Here is a 21063-nt window from a genome sequence, read left to right on the forward strand (position 1 = left end):
CTCTTTCGTTAAAAGCTCGCAGCTAGTAAGCGGGCTTGCTTGTTTGTTTGCGTGAATACTCTCACGATAACTCGCAGTTTGTTCGATCTAACCTATGTAATTTCGATTACGGCTGAAAACTGTTTTGTCAGGTCTTGGCCAATTTGGATGATATTCAATGGCTTTTTTATGGGCCGGAAGAAAACAACGTAGGGACCTTTAGTGGCATCTGGGTAAGCTTTTACCCGCACCTCCTCTGGTGTCTTCGACATTGGGCTAGGTACAGGAAGAAAAGTAGCGGGCTGGGGGTGAGATTTCGATCTCTTCTTCATTCGTTTCAACATCGATGAGAAATTCCACCTCCATACTGTTTATTTTTGCGGGAGGGTATCGCTCTACCGCACGCTAACAGTAATTGTTTCTATATTAGTAATAGATATTAAATCGAAATAAATTTTTTTCTAAACTAAGGCTAATCGAATAAGAAGAGAATCGGTTTGAAGAAAAAAATGAAAAAAAAATCACAAAATCTAATACTTCATCACTTTAAGACACGAAAGTGTCTTTTGCCTACGCGCCCTTTTTGCTTTTTGCTGCTAGCTGAATTACGTCTTGCCAGGAATCACAATTCTTTTTTGGCAGGCCCAACAATATCTTTTACGCTGCTTGGTGGTTATCTGCACCCGGCGGCGTGGAGATTTTACTCCAGCTGCTATGGACGGCATTTGTTATTATAGCGCCGGCATTGACAGCACAAATAACACGCGTACTGTCTACACTCAGTGCACGTTCTGCTATACCGTTAGAAGGTAACGAGCGCCCGGCTGCAGAACTGAACATCTTTCGTTGTTAGGGGGTATCTGTCCACATACCACGTGGACAGATTTTTGACGATTTTTACCCCCCCTGGACAAATGCTCATGTAAATTCTTTTTTTTTGCAAGGACCGTGGACATTACACCCCCCCCCCCCCAAGCTGTCCAGGTGGTATGTGGATGGCCCCTTACAGCACCGGTGTTTTTAACTATCAGTACCTGGTGGTATTTTTGTCAGTCGCAGTCATTTGTTGAAATTTGTAGGTTCACCGAGGAATAGGACACAGAGGAATAAGTTTTTGCATTTAATAAAATAGGTAACGAGTGACAACAAAAATTTCGAATTTTTTAAGCCTTTACTCCACAACAAACACGCGCAGAGAGAAATGAGAGTATGTATATATAAGCTTTCTCTCTCTCTCTCTTCTTTTATGCCAGTATTTTTCGTTTTGTTTATTTGGTTTTGTACAAATTGGCGTCGAAACAAGGACCATTCCACAGCCGCATTGTAAAGTTCGTTATGAACTGCACAACAATTTTGGTGAAAAGTTCACGGTAAACAATTTTGAAAGCGAAAATCTTCCGGTTTCGATTGTGTAGAATTTCCTACAAACTTCAACAATGATCCACCAGGAAAGTAGTGGAAAACCAGCCAATGTAGTTAGTGGACAACAAAGGCTTTTTCCTTTTTGGCAAAATCATGGTTCAACCTAGTGGTTTGGCAATACTGATGTATACGAGAACGAATGTTTGTACAAAATTTTGATTCCATTTCTTAAAACCAATATTCCATTACGTTACAAAAAAAAAAACATAAATGTTTTTGGACAACCAGTCGACTTTATTTGAACCCCAATCGTCGCCCAATCGAAGATTTCTTTGGGAATTTTAAAATCCTTCGGTGCCAAAAACCTTGAGATCAAAGAACTGCAAACAGTTGATTGGTGGAAGATAAGATTATAAGAAAGCTTTGTCGGAAGGCTGGTAGCGGAACTTTCTCAAATGTTTTATTATTTTTTTTCGTTAATAATGAATGTATCTTCATCAGAAATATATCAGTTTTTGTTTAGACTCATCCACCTTTTTTTTGACAGCTGTGAAATAAAATCCAAATTATCAGTTGTCACCGGTTATGTGACAATACAACACAAACTATCCATCCTGTCGCAATCGTGGAGATGCAGAGGTAAGCTCGGTCTTCGATAACAACGACAATACATTGGTAGTGTTGGCGGAATTAATTAAATAGCTTAAAATTTTTTTTAGTGACATCCTAGAGCCTTAGTGTTTTCGACGAACTTGTTAGGCAACTTAAAGGCAGTTTCTTTCACGTAATGAAGTGCATCAATAAAACTTTACTGAGCCTTCTAGGAAGAAAAAAATTGGAAAAAATACTAATACATACTGGTTTTCATACGAACTCGATATAAAATGCGCCAAGCGGAGACACGAGCAATCGACTTTCAGCAAGTTTATGATTGTTTGGGGCTTCGAAAGGAATCAAAAAAAAAATGTTCTGCAAAATCAATGAAATTAGAAGTAATTCGATATGATTACCACCAAATTTTTCATTGTCTTCTTACATATTCTGATGCTTGCTAGTCCCGTCTGTAGGTTATATACAATTACGGCTTAAGTGCTATAGGAAGTTTTACTCACAGTAAAACCAGTAGACAAAAATCTAAAAAATTAACTGGCAACATGGCCAACTAAGTTTTGTGTGCATTTCTCCTCTACAGCTTTGTTGCCCGGTATGATAATATAATTGTACTTCTTCTGGAATTAGAAATGGGAAAAGTTTTTGTTTTTCGGTACAATGATCTATCGTTCGAGTTCGGCTAACCATGGTTGGTTATATTGGTACCCAATATAATATTTAAATACAACAGTGCCAACATTTAATAACCACGTGATGTAATGAAATTCCACAAAAGAAAGACTAACAACCAATTTAATCGACCGTTTTTGATATGGCTGAAACTTTGCATAGACGTTTCTATAGGTAAAAGATGCCATCTTGTGATATTGGTTTAATTTTTTTGGAACACGACTCATTTTTGAGAAGCCATTGAAAAATGCTATTTAGTAATGGTATTGAGGATTACAATATTTTTATGGCCAAAACGGTTTGTATGATGGGTATGACGACTTTGGCAAAATTTTAGATTACAATTTTGTCTTTCCGAAAAAAATATACACTCAAAAAATTTATTTTTTGAAAATAAGTTGAAAGAAAAATAAAAAGTAATTATCTAAAAAGCTTATTTTTTAATAATCTGATTTTTTTAACGAAAACTACAAAAGATCGCCCAAACAATGAAACCGGTCCGATTATAGAAAGATTATTTCTTTCGAGGAGCATATTTTTTTTGGAGGACAAAATTATTACCTACAACTTTGCCGAAGACACTATGCCAGTCATTCAAACCGTTTTGGCCGTAGAAATATTTTGAATTTCCAATAGAGCACTCTATGGGGAATTAAAATTATTTTTTACAGTTTTTTAACGGTTTGTTCGATTGGCAGTGCCTTTGCCAATATTGTCGATGATAATTTGGTTCTTCCATAAAAAATTTACCATGTGAAAAAAATATTACATTTTTGAAGTAGAATACTTCTCTCAGGAAGTTCGGCTACATAGGGATGTGAAATGAAAATCAAATGCTAATAAATCGGTTAGTATTCTATGGATTTGCTTCGTTCTTACAGCAATAGATTGGAAAATCTTCTAAGATTCTTCTCAAAAGAAGATAATTGTGATTTTATTATTCACACTATCGTGCTATTGAAAATAGTCGAGCCTTGTCAAAACGAAAAATTCGACCTCCGATTGGTCGTTGTATGATTGCTTCCCAAGCACTGTCGACAGAATCATATACCTTGCAATTTAAAACATGCTATTTGGCCTATATAAGAGCCTGTTCCAGTCGAAGCCGCTCATAATAGTTCTAGACAGCGACAACAGCAGTCGTCCTCCCTTAGCAGCAGCACTAGCAATGCAGTGGATACCAGCGATGGCGGAAAACGACCACAGCTGTGGCCAAGCAATGGATAGCGCTCTTGTTGCAGCGGATTCCAGAAACGATAGCAGCATGGCCAGCTGATGCAGGGACAGTGGATACCAATGGCAGCGTATAGCGGCCACAACTGTGGCATGGCTATGGATAGCGAACTAGTTGTAGCGGATCTCAGCATCGATAGCGGCTGATGCAGTGAGGCACTTTAGTGAAATAAAGTCCCTGTGCGATAGTGGGCACTAGTAAATGCACTCAATGAAAAGTTGACTCATTTTGCCAACTCGTGAGCCGTCTAGTTTTGAGTGTTAAATCAGCTTTTCACTGTTTTATTTATAACAAGGAATACTTTATTCGCCCTGTCAGTGATAACGCAAAGATGTGATCGGCATTTTATCCAATACTAAAATGAACAACAAATGGTCCTTTTCAGGTTGAAATACAAACTTTATTGAAGAGTTAATATTTTCTAATGAGTTAATTCACATTTTTAAATTTGTAAAAGTTATAAATTTTACTTCATCTCCGTGTCTCAAAACGTACTAAATTATCCTTTCCTTCAGTCATGAGTACGACATCCGAAAAAAATTCATCTCAAAATTTAAAAATTGTCAAAAATTGCCCTAACCACGACAAGCAACTTACTATATTATTGGAAATGGTCAATCCTTGTTGAGGCGCAAAATTGGATTGATCTGATTAGTCAACGTTTATTCACTAGAATAAATGACTGACACGCAACCAGCCGGGTTATCTTTCTTGTAAAAGTATTCTACTTCAACCTTGCGGTCGTGGCTTTGCACACAACCCTTCTGTTTTTTTTTTCAAAAAATTATAACTTTTTTTCCTTGATTCCTTTATGATCGGACCTGTTTCATTGTTTAGGTAATCTTATGTAGTTTCTATAAAAATTAAATCAGATTTTAAAAAAATGAGCTCTTTTAGATAATTAATTTTTAATTTTTCTTTCAATTTTTTTCCAAAAAAAAAAGTTTTTTTTGAGTGAATATTTTTTCACACAAAAGCTTTTAAAAAATGAGTCGTGTCCCAAAAAATTAAACCAATAGCACAAAACGGCATCTCTTGCCTATAGAAACGTTCATGCAAAGTTTGAGCCAAATCAAAAAAAAACAATTTAAAAAAAATAATAAAATTGGGAATGGATATTCAAATGTGTTTCGTGGTGGCTTTGTTCCTCGAGACTTTCTCCGCGTTTCTTGGCCTTCACTGGTTCCTGGAGCATATAACACTGGTAAACACATGTTTTGCCCAAGAGCTCAAACTGAAAAATAGAAGATTAAAGCTTTTTAACCATTTCTGTGAATTAGGGGCACCAACCTAGCAATGATAACATTTTCAAAGACTTAAATGATAACCCCGGGAGCAAATACTCTGCGCCATTTTGACATATTTTTACACTGACTAGAGGCACCAAATTTCACAGTTTTTTTTTTGGGTTTTGTTTATTTGCGTCAGTCACAGTAGACTACCATCACATCCAGAAAATATATTTTTTGCGATATGGGTGATTAGCAGTTGTTGAGTGAGTTCGCCAAACCTTATTTTTCTTGTATACCGATGCTGCGATTATGATACACTTTTGAATATACTCACGGTGGTAAGATTCACAGAGATCGTAATATATCATAAGAAATTGCATACTGAGAATCGTTTTCCACTCTTAAGCATCATCTTCACCGGTCGCTTATTCGCCAAACGTATTATGTAGCCAGCCGATTGTAGCCTGCCGTTTCTAGCTTACCACCAAGTGTTCATCGCAGGATTCTACGCTCGAACATTCCAAGCGCTCACCGATCGTCCTCCTTCCACGCCCACGATTCATTCCCGTAGACCGCCACCGGGTGGATCAGTGTCCTGTAGAGCGCAAATTTTGTGTGGATCTGTAGGCTGTGGGACCTAAGCTGGCTACACAATCCTTAACAGGCCCTGTTCGCTGTCGCAATCTTTACCGCACGTTACGAGTCTACCAAGATAAACTCGTTGCGTTTCATTGAATCGTACTCCGCCTTGAAGTCTATAAAAAGATGATATGTTTGCAAGTTGTATTCTCGAAACAATTCCGAACCAATTTCTCTCTTTTCCCTCTTGACGGACTCTCCTACTTTACCCTCGACGACACTTCTACTTGCTATGAAATACTGGGCTAAAATCACGAGTTTCAAATAGTTTACTTAAGAAATTAAAAAAAGCAGAGTAGAAAGCGGAAGAAGGGGAGACTAAAATCGTTGTCTTTACAAATTTGATTCCAAACTCAAAAATTAGAGACAGAGTGACGAGAAATTACAAGAAAAACACTAAATATAGCTGCAATGAAATATCAAAATAGGACACTAGGCATAGGATAGGCAACACTAGGTGAAATATAACTTCCTCAAACAAAAACTTAAGCTTGAAATCTTTCGAAATTCATTATTTTCATCAGGTTAACGACTCTTTATTGCTAATTCATTCAGCTTTCAGGTATATTATTTTGAACTTTACCTTATTTCAGATTTATTCCATTTTTTAAGTGCTCTTATATTTTTCAAGAATTTCACTAAACCTTGTTATCACTAATGTTTATTTACATATTTTGTTTTTATTTTAATCGTACTGAGTTACTTCATTAAAATTTTTCAAAGCCCTCTACCTCTCCCCTGTGCTGACGACTATGCCAGCACCTTTGGTATATCTTTTCCCAGCTTCAGTCCACACGGCAAACAATGCCGGTTGTACAATGAAATCCCACCCATGTCTATTCTGACAACAAAAAAAAACTCCAGCAGTAACAGCACAGACAGATTCTGCTCGCAATAATCGTCATCATCATCATCATCACCATCGTCGTCATCAGTCCGCTATACCTGCCGCTGGTTAGAGTGCTAAGTTCAGTACGGCCAAGGCTAGCACGCTTCGCTTATCGCGCTAAACCAACTAGTCACTGCCCGCGGTTCGTTTGGGGTTGGGGTTGGAGGGTAATCTCGAGCCTAGTCCTGGATGGCCATTTTACGTTTTGTCATTCGCGACCCCCCAGGGCCTGGAAACAAAGCACACACAACAGCGCTTTTTTTGGAAATCGCTCCCCAAATGACCGTCAGTGCTTTATTGCTACAAATTTGTCCGCGCCCACGCAAGGACGGAGGAATCTATGTAAGGAAAGGAAGTAACGTCCATCGGTATTGACGAAAATGTGTCTCTTTCTGCTCTAGTGTAGGTGTAAAAATGTAACGTAAAACAGGAAAATACAACTCATAGACGGTCTTATAATTGTATCTAGAGAAGTGACAAATCATGAGCCAACGCCTCTACGTCCGCCCACCGGGCGAAATTTCGTCCCTGCACCGGCAGGCAGTTTTGTTTTTGCACACGTCCAAGATTCGTGACGCTCGTGTTGGTCCCTGGCGAATGGCTGGATGTGCGGTCGTGGCATGGGAATCGATTTTTATTACCCGATAACAACTTCGTGATAAGAAATGGGGCTCCTTTGTCATTTGTTTCCCATTATTTTCGGTTCCACCCGTGTCTCCAGCAGACTGTGCGCGCTGTTTTTTTTCTGTCGCCGAGATTTTCCTCTCCATTTTCCGCAGTTGGCGTGTTGGCTGAGGATAGCGTTTTTTTTTATTTTCGTTGGGCGTTTACAAGTGCGAATAGGCTTTCTGAATTGCACAGGGATTTTACCAAACAAGCAAACAACGATGACAACGTTCGGCTCACTGGGACTATTACGGTCAGTAATCTCTTGTTATCGGTTGAAGCTTGTACCAACTGAGTGCACACTTACTCAGTTTTACACACGCGCGCACACGTGCACACACACACACACAAACATGGACAGAAATGGTGCTAAATTTTACGAAGCTTGGGCTCTGCGGCCGGAGAAGTGGGTTGTGGATGATGCTTCGATCGGAGGCCAATTCCCATCCCGACTAAGCCAATGTGCTCGTTAAATAAGATTAATAGCTGATCCGCTCCGTTAGGATTGGTTTGAAGAACATGCTGGTGGTTTCCTGAATTGTTTCATCGATTGAAATTTTTTTTTTTTTTTTGGTTGAAGTAGTACAGCCAGAGAATCATAATATAGTGAAGTAAAAGGGTTAATACTCCTTTCTCGCCAATCAAGTTATGAACTTTTTACTTTGATAGTAAAGTATAACTTTTTGACAACTGTTGACTGTTTTAGATTGAGATTTTCGGCTTTGCAGTTTAGGTTTATAACTTAAACGGCAATTTTCAATTAATCCGACGTTTCGGCCGTTTAGTTCTTTTTCAAGGTATGTTAAAATGAATTAGTTTATTGGATAACGTTCTATAATATTTTATGTATGAAAATTGTAGTTTATCGTTCACATAAAAGATAGCGTTTTTTTAGCGCGTGAGCATTGTTCTTTCTAGCTGTCTCTATAAAAGAACGATAAATTACAATTTTCATACAAACAAACGTATACAACCACCCTCCATTAAACCCCACTTTACTCTCAAGGTCTCTTCAGTTGAATCCCGACCGAAATTAAAATTGGTTTTCAGCATCCCACCAAATGCACCCAAAGGAAAAGAAGCAAATTGAAAAAAAAAATAATTTAATAAGATCGCTACTGCTGCAGTACCACGGCCCTAATGCTGCCGAGCCGGGTCTGAACCTCCGTCGTTGCCATCTTCCACCAAAACTATATGGTTTAAGCCTCGGTTGTTTGCTGATTATTAGAGGCGGTGGCGGCGAAAGTTTGCTCTGGCAAAATATCAAAACAGAATACCAAACTCCACCAGCTGCTGCCACTTGAGCTCCCTCTCTGTTTTTTCTTTGCATAAAAATTTAACCACCCTCGCTTATCTGCTCCCTCATTCAGCTTCTCCGTCCGCAAAGTCAATGCTGGCGAAATGGAAAACTTTAACTTGTGTAATGTGCAAAGTTAACTCACCCATTTGATGCTCTGGCTGCCGGCCGGGTAGGGGTTGTGAAAGTGGGTGTGATATTTCGACTAGGTGTGAGGATGACAAAAATCAATCCCCACTGGCACGATTTTAAACATAATGTTTAATGTTTTGACTATTTTTTGCAATTGTCACTATTTATGTTTGCTCTCTTGTTACACCAATTTCTTTGTTGGCCAGCGCTAGCTTTTCTGGAAAGCGAAAACTATTTCCGCGCATAACTGCAATTTAACGAGACAATTATTTTCCAATTTGTACCCTTAAATTACATTTCCTATTTCACCGATCGTTTCGTCGTTCTGCTCCTATTTATCCCTGTGGCGTTGTGTTTTACTCGAAATGGGATACAATTTTCAATTGGACAGAAAAATCCAGATGTTCCCAGATCGGTAGCGGAACAGAACAGTTTTTATGGTCATAAATAATATTGCTTCTTCTCAAGTGTGAAATTGATATTCCGGCACTCATTGGATTGGCCGAATTTCCGAAAGCCTTTTTGTGTCGCCTTTAAAAAAATTGACAAACTGGGATTATTCGAAAAACGTGACAGCAGAGGCATGCTGTCAAAGCTTACCGCTACGGGATTGAACTGCAGGGATATTATATCTCAATCTTCTACCACCAGACAACTGCAGATACTGTACGATAAAATTATTCGTTTTTTTTATAGATGCTCTCAGCCAAATTTGCGCCAGCAAATAAAGCATCCGAAAAGACTAGCATGAAAGCAGGAAAAAAAATCTTTTATTCAACTGAAAATGTTTTTTCTTCTTTCTCCTGAAAATAGCAGTGAAAATGCTCCTCAATTTACGGTTTGCATTTTCCTCTGACGAGAACCCACTTTCATTCGGTTGAGACTATTCGATTGAGTATTTGCATACACCCCTCCGGAAGGTGCAATAATCCAGTTCCAGGTTGTGTTTCGCTGATTTTAGCATAAATGCAAAACGGGAGCTCTCTTGATTTTGACGAGAGACGAGAAAAGTAGTCCAATTTTTGCCCCTGCAGAGTGAATATGGTTAACGAAACCGGGGATTAGTTGTTTCAGGATTTTGCTTTAGTGTAATGAAAAGTGCAAATGTTCTATCTCTGGTTTTCATTCATGGGAGTGAAATAAAACATCGTTTTTGCTGATTTCCATTGATCGACGGCAAAATGGTTGAGTCTGATAGCAGTACCATTTAGTAGGTACTGAAAAATGTGATAAAAGGCTAAAAATCAAAGTGATATCATACAAAAAGAAAAAAATCTGAATAATAGACTAAATGAAATCATAAAATTAAAAGTAATAAATCGCAACCAAATAATCACGAAATAACTGAAACAGTGAAATAAAAGCGCATAGCAAAGCAAACTCTTGGTGCTAGCATGCAAATTTAACTTTTTCAATGGAGACGCATGGTAGTTCATTGGTTAGAAATCACCAATACATTTAGTGACATTAAAGGTTGAAATAATCTATCAACAGAACAAAGAAATAAATATACCTCCTTCTAAATTTGATATTTTATGTACAATTTTCTAAGAAACCAAAACAAATCGCGCGAAAGAGTTTTCTGAATTTTGAACTCTAAAGTGGAAATTACGGTTTGAATCATGGCTTTCGCATGGTTATTGTTGTTTAAAGCACAGTTTGATATTTTTGTTTGAAAGGCCCAATCCTCCAGTCTGACATCGGAAATTTTTACTTCAGAAAGTGTCTTCCTAAAAACTAAAAAAAAGGTTCTAAAATTTTTCGATAAATAACATTTTGAACATGATCGGAGTAAAACAAAAACGGTAAGGCCTTTTTTGAGTCTCTGAATGTTGAACAGAAAAAAGTATAAACTGCTAAGTACTTTTTCGAACTAAATTTCTATTTTTAACAACGGCTTTTACAGTTAACACGCAAGTTTATTAAGCAGACAGTATGTGAAGTAGGGAGAACGAAAAATAAGCGACCTGGAAATATGATAAAGATTTGGAAAAATATACCGCATCCCGTCGGGATGCTTTATATTTTTCCAAATCTGTATCATGTTTCCAGGCCGCTTATTTTTCGCCTACTTTTGCTAAGTACTGTATCATAAATCATAAAGAAATTTAAATTAAGAGATTATTAAGGTAGCTTAAAGAGAAGCCAAAATTTTCAATGTATATACTTCGAAATTTGGGAAAGAGTAAAAAAATAAATGAATTATATTGAAAAGTAATAAATATTCATAAAATTGAACGTTGCTACCATAAAATGTTGAACAGCCCGAAAATGTAAAAAATCAAACATCTCTCTGATGGCAGGCAGTAATTGCTACAAATTAGATAAATGATTAATGTAATGTGGTATAAAGAGTGAGTGCTGAAAAAGACTATCAGGATTCATAAATCTAGAGTCCAAAAAGACAAAAAGTTGAAGAGGTTGTAGGTATGAGATATGACCGCAAGGTTAACGTGGAATTACGAAAGCCTGTCTTATGTAAAAGTATTTCTAGCAATAAGTTAAGGAATATACTCGATTGGAATAATTCAATCTGATGGTCTGAAGCAGTAAATTTCAGTAATAATTCTTTCAAAACTCTTTTTTTTTAACAATTGATAATCCTGAAGAGGAGCACTGTTTAGTTGACTAAAAGTTATTCGAAAATAATGTTGCTGAAACACGGTTGTTGGAAGAAGAGCACCTTTTAATTGCTAAAAGAGTTTGGATTGGTGAAGAACTACTTAAGGCTGCCTCGTTATTGGTATTGTTGCATTCGAGAGTGATCGCGGGTGATAGGTTTGAAATAAAGTCTACCTTTTCGCTAAGATAACGATAGATTTTCTTGAATCAATATGTTTATGTCAATAACTAGTATCTAACACTCATATTAGATGATATTTGGTTAATTAACGCTGTTTTCCCCGGAACCGGAAGTTACCATCTTAAACTCCAAAATGGCATCTAGAGTTGATTTCCGTTCATTGGACACCATCTCGATTCTGGAAATAATCATGTTAGGTGGATGTTGGTCATTTTAGTCCGAAAACTGGAAGTTATCTTCTTGAATTTGAAATTTGACTTTAGGCATCACTCTGATTCTCCCTAGTGTGATCGTACTGCCTGACCTAATTTTTTAATATTTGTTATCATGCACAAGAATGTGCGGATTTGCCTTTTCCGGCTAAACATAGATACACATATCAGAAAACGGTGTATTGGCTTTTATCGTATAATTTTATAACTTGGTAGAAATTTGTTTCTTTTCTGGGTTCTAAGTATTAAAAACGATGCAATTGTAAACCTGTCGGATAACGTAGGAAGAACGGGGTTACCGTTACATCCGCCCCCACTTAAATGTGCTGTAAGTTTTCTGACCTCGAGGTAGGAATAATATTTTTTCAACTCTCTATATGATTTTCACAGTCGGTTTTTCGTGTATAAAAATCTAAGCACGTGAAAACCTGCTCCTGATAGGTCGTCATCGGCTTAGTATGCTTAATACGTTGTGAGTGTAGTGACGAGAAAAATCGAGTGGGCGGGTCCTGTCAAGCAGTGGGAAGTTCTCGTTAGCTGAAGTATATACAGTCAGATTTTTTTAACGCGGGGTATACGTTTTATATTTGTATGGAGCCGCGTAAAAAAAGACTAAACTGAGTTGTAAAAATGACGTAGAAAACCCTCCCAAAACTTTTGAACTTTGACTGAATATGATAGTGGTCATTTTAAAGGCCAAAATGCACCATTATAAATTTTCACTATTTACACCAAAAATTGTGATAATTTTTAAAAACTGATATGTGACTCATGCCCCAAAACGATAAACGCAGGGCTAGTAGTTAGTCACTTTTTAGTGACTTTGTCACTATTTTGAGCTTAGTCACTAAAAAGTCACTATTTACGCTAAAAAGTCACTAAAGTCCCTATTTTACGACAAAATGGTCACTAAAGTCACATTTTTAACTTTAAATGTATAAATTAACTATTGTTGTATTGCGACATACTTTAGAAAGCTTGCTTCTCATTTACAGAATATTTGGACAGTTCAGTTTGTAAGGCAATTTTGTTAACTTTTCCATCATAGAAGTTTCATGCCAGGCAATGTTTTCAAATTTCTCATCGAAGTGAACAGTGCAGAATAGTGACGAACGAATTGTCTAAGAGCTGCAAAGGAATGTAAAGGTTTTTTCTACAAGCTACTCGCGTCTTTAATCAGTGTTGTGCGTGAAATTACGTTTGTAGTTTGATTTGCTTGTCTCAAATCAACTGTTCCTCCTGGTTGAAGTGGATTCAAAAATTTCGAGCTTATATTGTGCATAGTCGTGTTTAGGTCTCAATTCGTAGGGTTTTGCTTTGAATCATCCGAACCTACCGGTGTTCCCCAGATACCATTTCAAAATTCCATAATGATTACCCGTTCTACGCATATTTGTCCCATGCTCCAGATCAAGCAAACGAGTGTTTAGTGGGACGAATTTGATTAGAAAATGTCAAGTGGGTTAAATATGCGTGGGACAAACAGGCTTAGTATTTTTTTCGCAGATTTTCGGAACGAACAATGCTATTTTTAATATATTTTGGAAAACTCCTCCCTTAGTTAGCTCAACCAATTCTAAACGCTTTCCAAAGCTGTCACAGGCGGCACGGATTCCCAGATTTTCTGGATACCCGCTTTACAAGTTGGAGATTTTGTAAAAAAAGTTTATTGAGTTGAGATCAGGTGAACTTAACGGCAATTTATTTCTATTCAAAAAGTCCCCCGAATTGTCCATATTCCAACCTTGAGTCAAGTTCGCAGTATCCGCTGATGCACCGTCTTGCTGGAACATATAGTAATTAGCTCTGAAGAGTTTTCGAAGCCACGGGGTAACGTTTTTTTTTCCAAAACGACCGTTTTATAATAAACAGCATTGAATTCGGCATTTTTATAAATAAAAATCAGAGGAAGTTTACTCGCTTGCAAATTGCTCCCGAGACCATCACTAAAGCTGTACTCTGCAATCGAGGAACACTCCATTAGAACTCTGAAATGTTGTCTCTTGCAGCTGCCCACATTCGATTGTTTTGTGTAACCAGTCACACTCCAGGACAAATAGTTTTTCATCAGAAACAATGAACTCGCGAACAGCGTGTTGTGAAAGTATTATTTTCACTCTTCGAGCTTCTTTTTCTGGGAATTACAAACTAAACGTTATCATTTCGCCGGACACGCTTCCTCATAACGTTCACAATTTTACGACTTGCGGCATTCTTGCAGATCGTGGCCGACAGAATTTTCAACGATCCTCCAAAGAGAATGTTTCCTTGTATTTTCGATAGATTAATATACGAAATTTCGCCTAGCTTCACACGATTTGAGATGTTTGAATATTGTGCAAGGGCAGTCACTAACCAAAAATCGTTTTACTACGACTTTTCGGATTTGTTACATCGCACATCAAAAACTAAATACAACTGACAGACCACCAACACACCAATGCGTATTCGAGAGTGCATACATTCGTTCACGTACTTTCATTAACACTTATAACTCGAAAACTTGTATTCAAATATATTGAACAAGGTGTTATTACAATTATTTCAATGTGAAATTATGATACAGATTTTAGCTCGACTTTTTTTCTACGAGAACAAATCATTGCACATCCTGTGTTCTAAAGACATAAATTTCAGATAAAATTTAATTCATTTATGGTTCAACAATAAATTTCAAAACCCTCTTTTGTATATTTTTGGTCACTTTTTAGTCTCTATTTGGTAACTATTTTAATGAAAAAAGTCACTAAAGTCACTATTATTTTACTCCAAGTTCGCTACTAGCCCTGTAAACGTGATTGGAATGAGGTCGATATCATGTACCGTTTTTGTGTTTTGGGAAAAATTCAACCCTCGTAAAAAAATCTGACTAAGACTTATCTGCAATCTTGCGTGCAATTACACAGTGCAACATATTTTTTGCCTTGCCTTGGCTTCTATGTATGATTTTTGATGAAGTTTGATGGGAAAATAAATTCCCCCGAGTTTGAACATATTTCAACTTAAGGGGCAACAATAGCGCCATTTTGAATTATTGAGAACTCGGTTTTCGAAGTTTTTTCGACGCCATTTTGTTTTAAGACCAAACATCAAAATTCTAAGAATTTGTCCACATGTTAGCATTTTACTCAAAATAAGATATAATTTGACCACCTCTTTAAGATATTAGCGAATTACCATTAATGCTCAGAAATAATTGATATTATTTTACTTTGTGAAATATACTAAAACTATGCCAAACCCGGTTTCGTAGAATCACCGTATTTAGCTCAGTTTTTGTTCGATTTAAGATCTGTTGTTTTTTAAAAAAAGGGTGAAAAGATGCTAATATGTGGACAAACTCTTAGAATATTGATATTTGGTCTTAAAACAAAATGGCGTCGAAAAAACATCAAAAATTTCCAGTTTCTCAAAAATTCAAAATGGCGCCATTGTTGCCCCTCAAGTTGAAATATGTTCAAACTCCGGGAAATTTATTTTCGCATCAAACTTTATCAAAAAATCATACATAGAAGCCAAGGCAAGGCAAAAAAATTGTTGCACTGCGTAATCCTCTCCTTTTTGCGGGGAGGGGGTCGTATTTAACTTTATCGAAGACGCGATAATTCTGTCTCATAGCTGAAGCGAGATTTCTATGTTTTGCCCGGGGAGGATCATGTGAAGACAAATTGTTATCGTATCTTTGAGATTTCAAATGTATTGATCTTTCGTCGAGAAGAACCTTTTTTAGTATTGTAGGGGAATCGGGGGAAAATTGAATTGTTGCTGACATTTTACGTGGATCAGACACCTACCAGTCGATTCCTGAGACTTTTTGACTCAAAATGAGACATAATTTGATTACCACTTTTAGATATTAGAGCATTACCATTGATGCTCATATATACTCGATATTGTTTTGCTTTGTGAAATATACTAAAACCATGGCAAAACCGGTTTCGTAGAATCACCGTTTTGAGCTCAGTTTTGTCCGATTTAAGATCTATTTTTTTTTTAAAGATGGGTAAGAAGATGCTAATATGCGGACAAATTCTTAGAATTTTGATATTTGGTCTTAAAACAAAATGGCGTCGAAAAAACTTCGAAAACCGAGTTCTCAAAAATTCAAAATGGCGCCATTGTTGCCACCTTAAGTTGAAATATGTTCAAACTCGGGGAAATTAGCATGAAAATACACAAAAAAAATATATCGAATCCAAGGCAGATAAAAAGTCAATTTTTGTTGCACTGTGTAATAACATCTTTTTCGTTAAGACAATTTTCTTCGTCTTGGACAAATTTTTCGTCATCAGTTTACTCTTTTAATTTTTTTCTTTCTTTTGACTATCGGATATACCCGAGCGGAATAAAACATCATTTTAATATCATAACCAGATATTGGAAACTCTATATCACAATACCTCATTTTGATCCTAATATGGTTGATGTAGTTGCACTGTACGCACTGACGAAACTACCCATGCAGCATTAATCATAGTAACCCATGAATAAGCAGAAAAAAATTGACAGCTCTATCAGTCGAAGTCTAACCGTGAAAACAGTGAAGCTTTGGTACCTCGTCGTGTCGAAAACGGACATCGTGTGGCAGTTCGTGGACATCGGATACGCTCGCTCCGGCATCTAAAACATCGTGAAACGCGTGGTTTCAGACAGCCGACCACCCTGACTGACGAAAAGCTTCAAAGGCTTACATCGCTGCGTGCGCTTGGCTGGGAGGTGCAACCGGCCAAATAGTGAAAAAGTATCTGGCGAATATCACCATACATGTTAGAAAGCGGCGGTCCCGTCACTGGTCTCGGAGCTGCAGGCAATGACGCAGCGCAGTGCTTGAATAAGATGGTCAAGTCGATTTTCCTAGCAAATTGCGACGTGACGGTGGTGATGAACGACGAGACCTATCTTACTCTGGATGGCAACGACTGGCAGGGCACTTCGTACTTTACTTCCCCCACGAAGGAAGTGAGCATCGAGGTGAAGTTTATATCACACACCAAGTACTCCAAGAAGTTGCTGCTGTGACTGACAATCAGCGAGCAGGGAATGTCAAAGCCGCTGTTCTTTCGCTTCGGATTGGCCGTGAACGGTTTACTATGACGAAGTGCCTGCTAGAAGTTGCGGTGTTTTGGCCAGATCTGACGTTGGTCCCTTACTTGAAGCGATCGTTGGAGGAGATGGTGCGGCTGAGTATCGATGTGGTTGGTACCCAAGGTCCCCAAGTTGCGTCCCATCGAGAATTTCTGGGTAAACCTGAAGGGTAAGATCTACTCCAACAATTTTGTTGCGAAAGCTGGGGAGGAATTGATAAATAAAACAAAGAAAGAACTCAAAAACATGCCTTGGAGAATGTTCCGGTTAACTGCCGGAAGGCCGCTCGCAAGGGTGTACAATTTTCTTGCAAGTAAGCTAACCTAATTACCTTCCATGGGATATTTATCAAACTCAATAATCTCATAAAAAATTATATTTTTGAGTTATTTTAGTTAACCTGTAACGAATAATTAATAACAAACTGTTTTCACTTGAAAACGCGCAACGAGACCTATAAAATTAAATTCAAATATCTTAAGAAAGGCACAACGAGATGTGATGAGAAAATTTGACATTCCTTTGATATGCGTGATGAAAACGTGAATATCTGTCTAATAACACGATTAGATCTTATCACAAAATATGGTATTGATGAGTTATGATTTTGCTATGCTCTCCTGCTTGGGTGGGTACAATTTCTATCTGATTTACGAAATTAGTCATTGTACTTTTCATCTTTTCCTTTCTACCGTCATTTCTTCTTTCATTCGGCTATTCGGCTTCAGTTTTTCTGAAGCCAAAGGGGGGGGGGGGGGTATTGGTGGTTGGTTTTCAATAGTGTCCGTAATACTACGTCAGTCATGCGGTCGTGTCTTGGATACAACCTCCTATGGTTTTTATATATTATCCTACTGTTGATATCATTTAATTAAATAAGTTAATGAGTGAAATGTAAGAGCTTGGCTTCTCTTAACTTTAGTTGTAAAGTTGTCTTTTCAGTTCTGAGCAATTCAATAAAAATGTACCAATCAGGGGAAAAATGTATTCTGAGAAGACATCGAAAAAGGCTGTACTTTTGGAATGACTGGTTCCAATTTTAACATTTTTTCTTTAATTCTCATTTTTGATTTGGCTGAAACTTTGCACAGATGCTCCTATGGGCTAAATATGTCATTTTGTGCTTTTTTTTTGAAAAGGGGTTATGTAAAAATAATATTAATGATTACAAATATTTTTGAAGTCAGAACGGTTACCGATTAATTGTATGATGTCTTGGAATGAATTTCTTCTTGAGCGTCTTACTAAAATTGAATTGAATATTGAGAATAGGTTATGCTTCCATTTACTTCTGCTAAAGGTATGGAGACATGAATGGAAACAGGATGTCTTTGGCAAAGTTGCATAGATAGTAGTTTTGTCCACCGGGAAAAAAATTATATAATTTGTTCAACTGTTTAAAAAATCCCACTTTTCAAAAAACTGGATTTTTTATTTAATTTTTAAATATTTTTTAACAGTATTTTCAAAGCCAAACGGTGAGTCCCATCAAGTATCTTCGGCAAAATTGTAGATTGAGGGACAAAATTATTAAAAGTTTACTGAAGACGCTATACCGAACCCGTTTAGGTTCTAAAAATATAATATCATTATTAGGCACTCGGATCAGGAAAAATTCCTAAAAGAAGATATTCCATTCTTCCGTATGAATCAAATTGACTAAGAGAATAAATATTCGCAGGAACAGTGCCTTTATATATTCTTTCGCAAAATACTGTTGAACAGAATGGTGAGAATAGGTTATGTTTTTATTTAATTCTACTACCAAACGATCGAATACCCTCTTTACCGTCAGCAGATACGAATGTATTTCGGTTGCTTACGTGTATTGTTCACGACTGTTCTTAATATTCAATTCCATTCGACTAAGACGCCCATGAAGAAATTCATTTTTTTCTTGAACTCCCAAATTTGTTTCTTCACTTCGTAGTCTGCTTACGGAAGAACCTTGTAATAAAAATATGTAAGGCGTCGTACACAAATTACGTAACGCTGAAACCTAGATTCCAGATCCCCTCTCCCCCCCTATGTAATGATAAGTAACGTTCGATATGACTCCCCCCCCTAAAATTACGTAACGCTGTACAACCTGTCCCACCCCTCGAAATTTGCAATTTTGAGCAAACATCACAGTTACGTAACGATCTCAACTAGACCCCCCCCCACCTCCCCCCCTATGTTCACGCGTAACGTAATTTGTGTACGACGCCTAAGGTGCATAACTAAGTTCTCGTTATTTGTCAATAGATGGTGTCAGCAGTGCATGCTGATCGATTCCGACATATCTAAACCATGACCAAGCTGAGACATATAGTAAACAACCCGCTTTGACCCGTTTGTGATTTAACTGTTGCGTCATATACTTTAAGCGGTGTAAAAATGTCTGGTTTTTTAACAATGTCCCCATTGTCTCCTGATTAGTTCCATTGTTTTCAAGAGGGTAATTTCGTGGGAAAGGCCGAAAACCTTCAAAGATGCAGAACTGGAGGAATTTCGCGATGAGAATTCATGCCGAACGCAGGAACAGTTTGCTCAGGCACTAGGAGTTGGCTACCAAGCCTTTTACAAGTGATTGCATGCTTCGAGAATGATTTAAAAACAAGGAACTTGAGTTCCTTGTGATTTGAATCCAAGAGACGTTGAGCATCGTTTTTTCGTCTGTGAACAACTTCTTCAGTGGCGAAAAAAAGGAAAGGTTTTCTTCATCGCATCGTGACATGTGAGAAAAAATAGATTCCGTGCCGTGCGCGAAAAACAGCCACAATAGGTACAAGGCACGAAAAAGTGACTCTACTGCATGACAACGCTCGGCCCCATACTGCCAAAGTTGTTGAAATTTTAATATGAATGGGTAGTCACCATATTCCCCAGATATTATGCCGTCCAATTATTACTTGTTCCGTTCGATGGCCGTGGTCTGGCTGAAAAACAGTTCTGCTCATATAAAGACATCGAAAAATGATTTGATTCGTGAATAGCCTTAGAAGACTTAGAGAAAGATGGGACAAAGTTGTAACTAGAAACTAGCGACAGCGACAACTTAGTTGCGCATCCAATAAGTTTTTGCAATTTAGTTAAATAAAGATTTAAGATAAGAGAAATTGTATTCAGGAACAAAAAAATAGTGGAAGTCTTTAACAGCAAAGCAATCAGACAATCAGTAACAACTTATGTTACTGGTGAATAACATGAAATACAATTTTGACAGCCAGAAATCACTTTATCTTCAATAACTCAATCAAATCGATCATACAATTTCTTGCGTCCTCTTCGGGCAGTTGATATGGGAAACCGGCAATCATGGTAAACACACCAGAAATATTAATATTCCCAATCATCCGGTCACAGTGTCGTAATGCAATTCCCCCCAAATCCTACGCACGGCTCTGCTCCACCCTTCGGTATCTCGCTCTCACATCTCGTATCACACACACACACATTGGACAGGTACAAGAGCTATTTAATGCCCGCAAAAGTTAGATTTCAGCTTCCGGCTCGGATGGCGAAAAAGCTTCGAGCACGCCGGCTTCGGTATTACTTTCGGGTTGTAGGAAAACTCGAGGGCCAAGTTACGTGCCAAACCGGTAAGTACGGAGGAACCGTTCCTGTAGTTTCGTGTCGTTCTTCTGCCTTTCGGTTTTCAGTTTAGTGGAATACTGATCTCTTGCTGTTATCCTGCATATTTTATTACCTTTCGGGTCCTAAGCTTCTGGCGCTGGTATTTACGTCGTTTACAAGATATATGTATCTATACTCACCCGTATGTAAGCTGTGCCGGTGCGTGGTGAGAGATTTAGCTGGCTTTTGACTGTGATTACTGTACCGTGCTTTGGCTAAACGTGTTTTAAATGTTTGGGGCGCGCTGGATTCCGCAAAACTTTAAAACGCTTGAGAAAAAACCCCCGAACCCGAAGAGGTATAATTTTTTCGATTGTTTTGCTAACTTTACGATAGTACGCGTAAGAAGGGAAGAAAAAACCTAATATAATTAGCCAAGGGCTGAAGGGTTCGCTTGAATCTAATAAGGCCAACAAGGGTGAAGGGCTGCTGAATTTCAAAGTTGCTGTATTAAATTACTGAAAACGAGAGGCCCTTTGCTTTGCTTTGAAAGGTACGATATTCCAACAAAAGAGATGAGCAGCGGTTTGTCATAGTCTGTTTGTTTTTTTTTATTTTCACTGAAATGGTGTAAGTGTAAGAGTACAAAATGAGAAAATATAAAATGAAATGTGATGAAAATAGAATGAAAATT

General features: G+C 37.6%; 1 protein-coding gene across 11 annotated transcripts in view; it reads left to right on the forward strand.

Moving 5' to 3' along the window:
• LOC129730262 (low-density lipoprotein receptor-like) overlaps positions 1-21063 on the forward strand; it is a 595327-nt gene that overhangs the window by 258849 nt on the left and 315415 nt on the right. The gene's annotated exons all lie outside the window — the stretch shown is intronic.

This window comes from Wyeomyia smithii, chromosome 3, assembly GCF_029784165.1.
Source record: "Wyeomyia smithii strain HCP4-BCI-WySm-NY-G18 chromosome 3, ASM2978416v1, whole genome shotgun sequence".
NCBI classification, from domain to species: Eukaryota; Metazoa; Arthropoda; class Insecta; order Diptera; family Culicidae; genus Wyeomyia; species Wyeomyia smithii.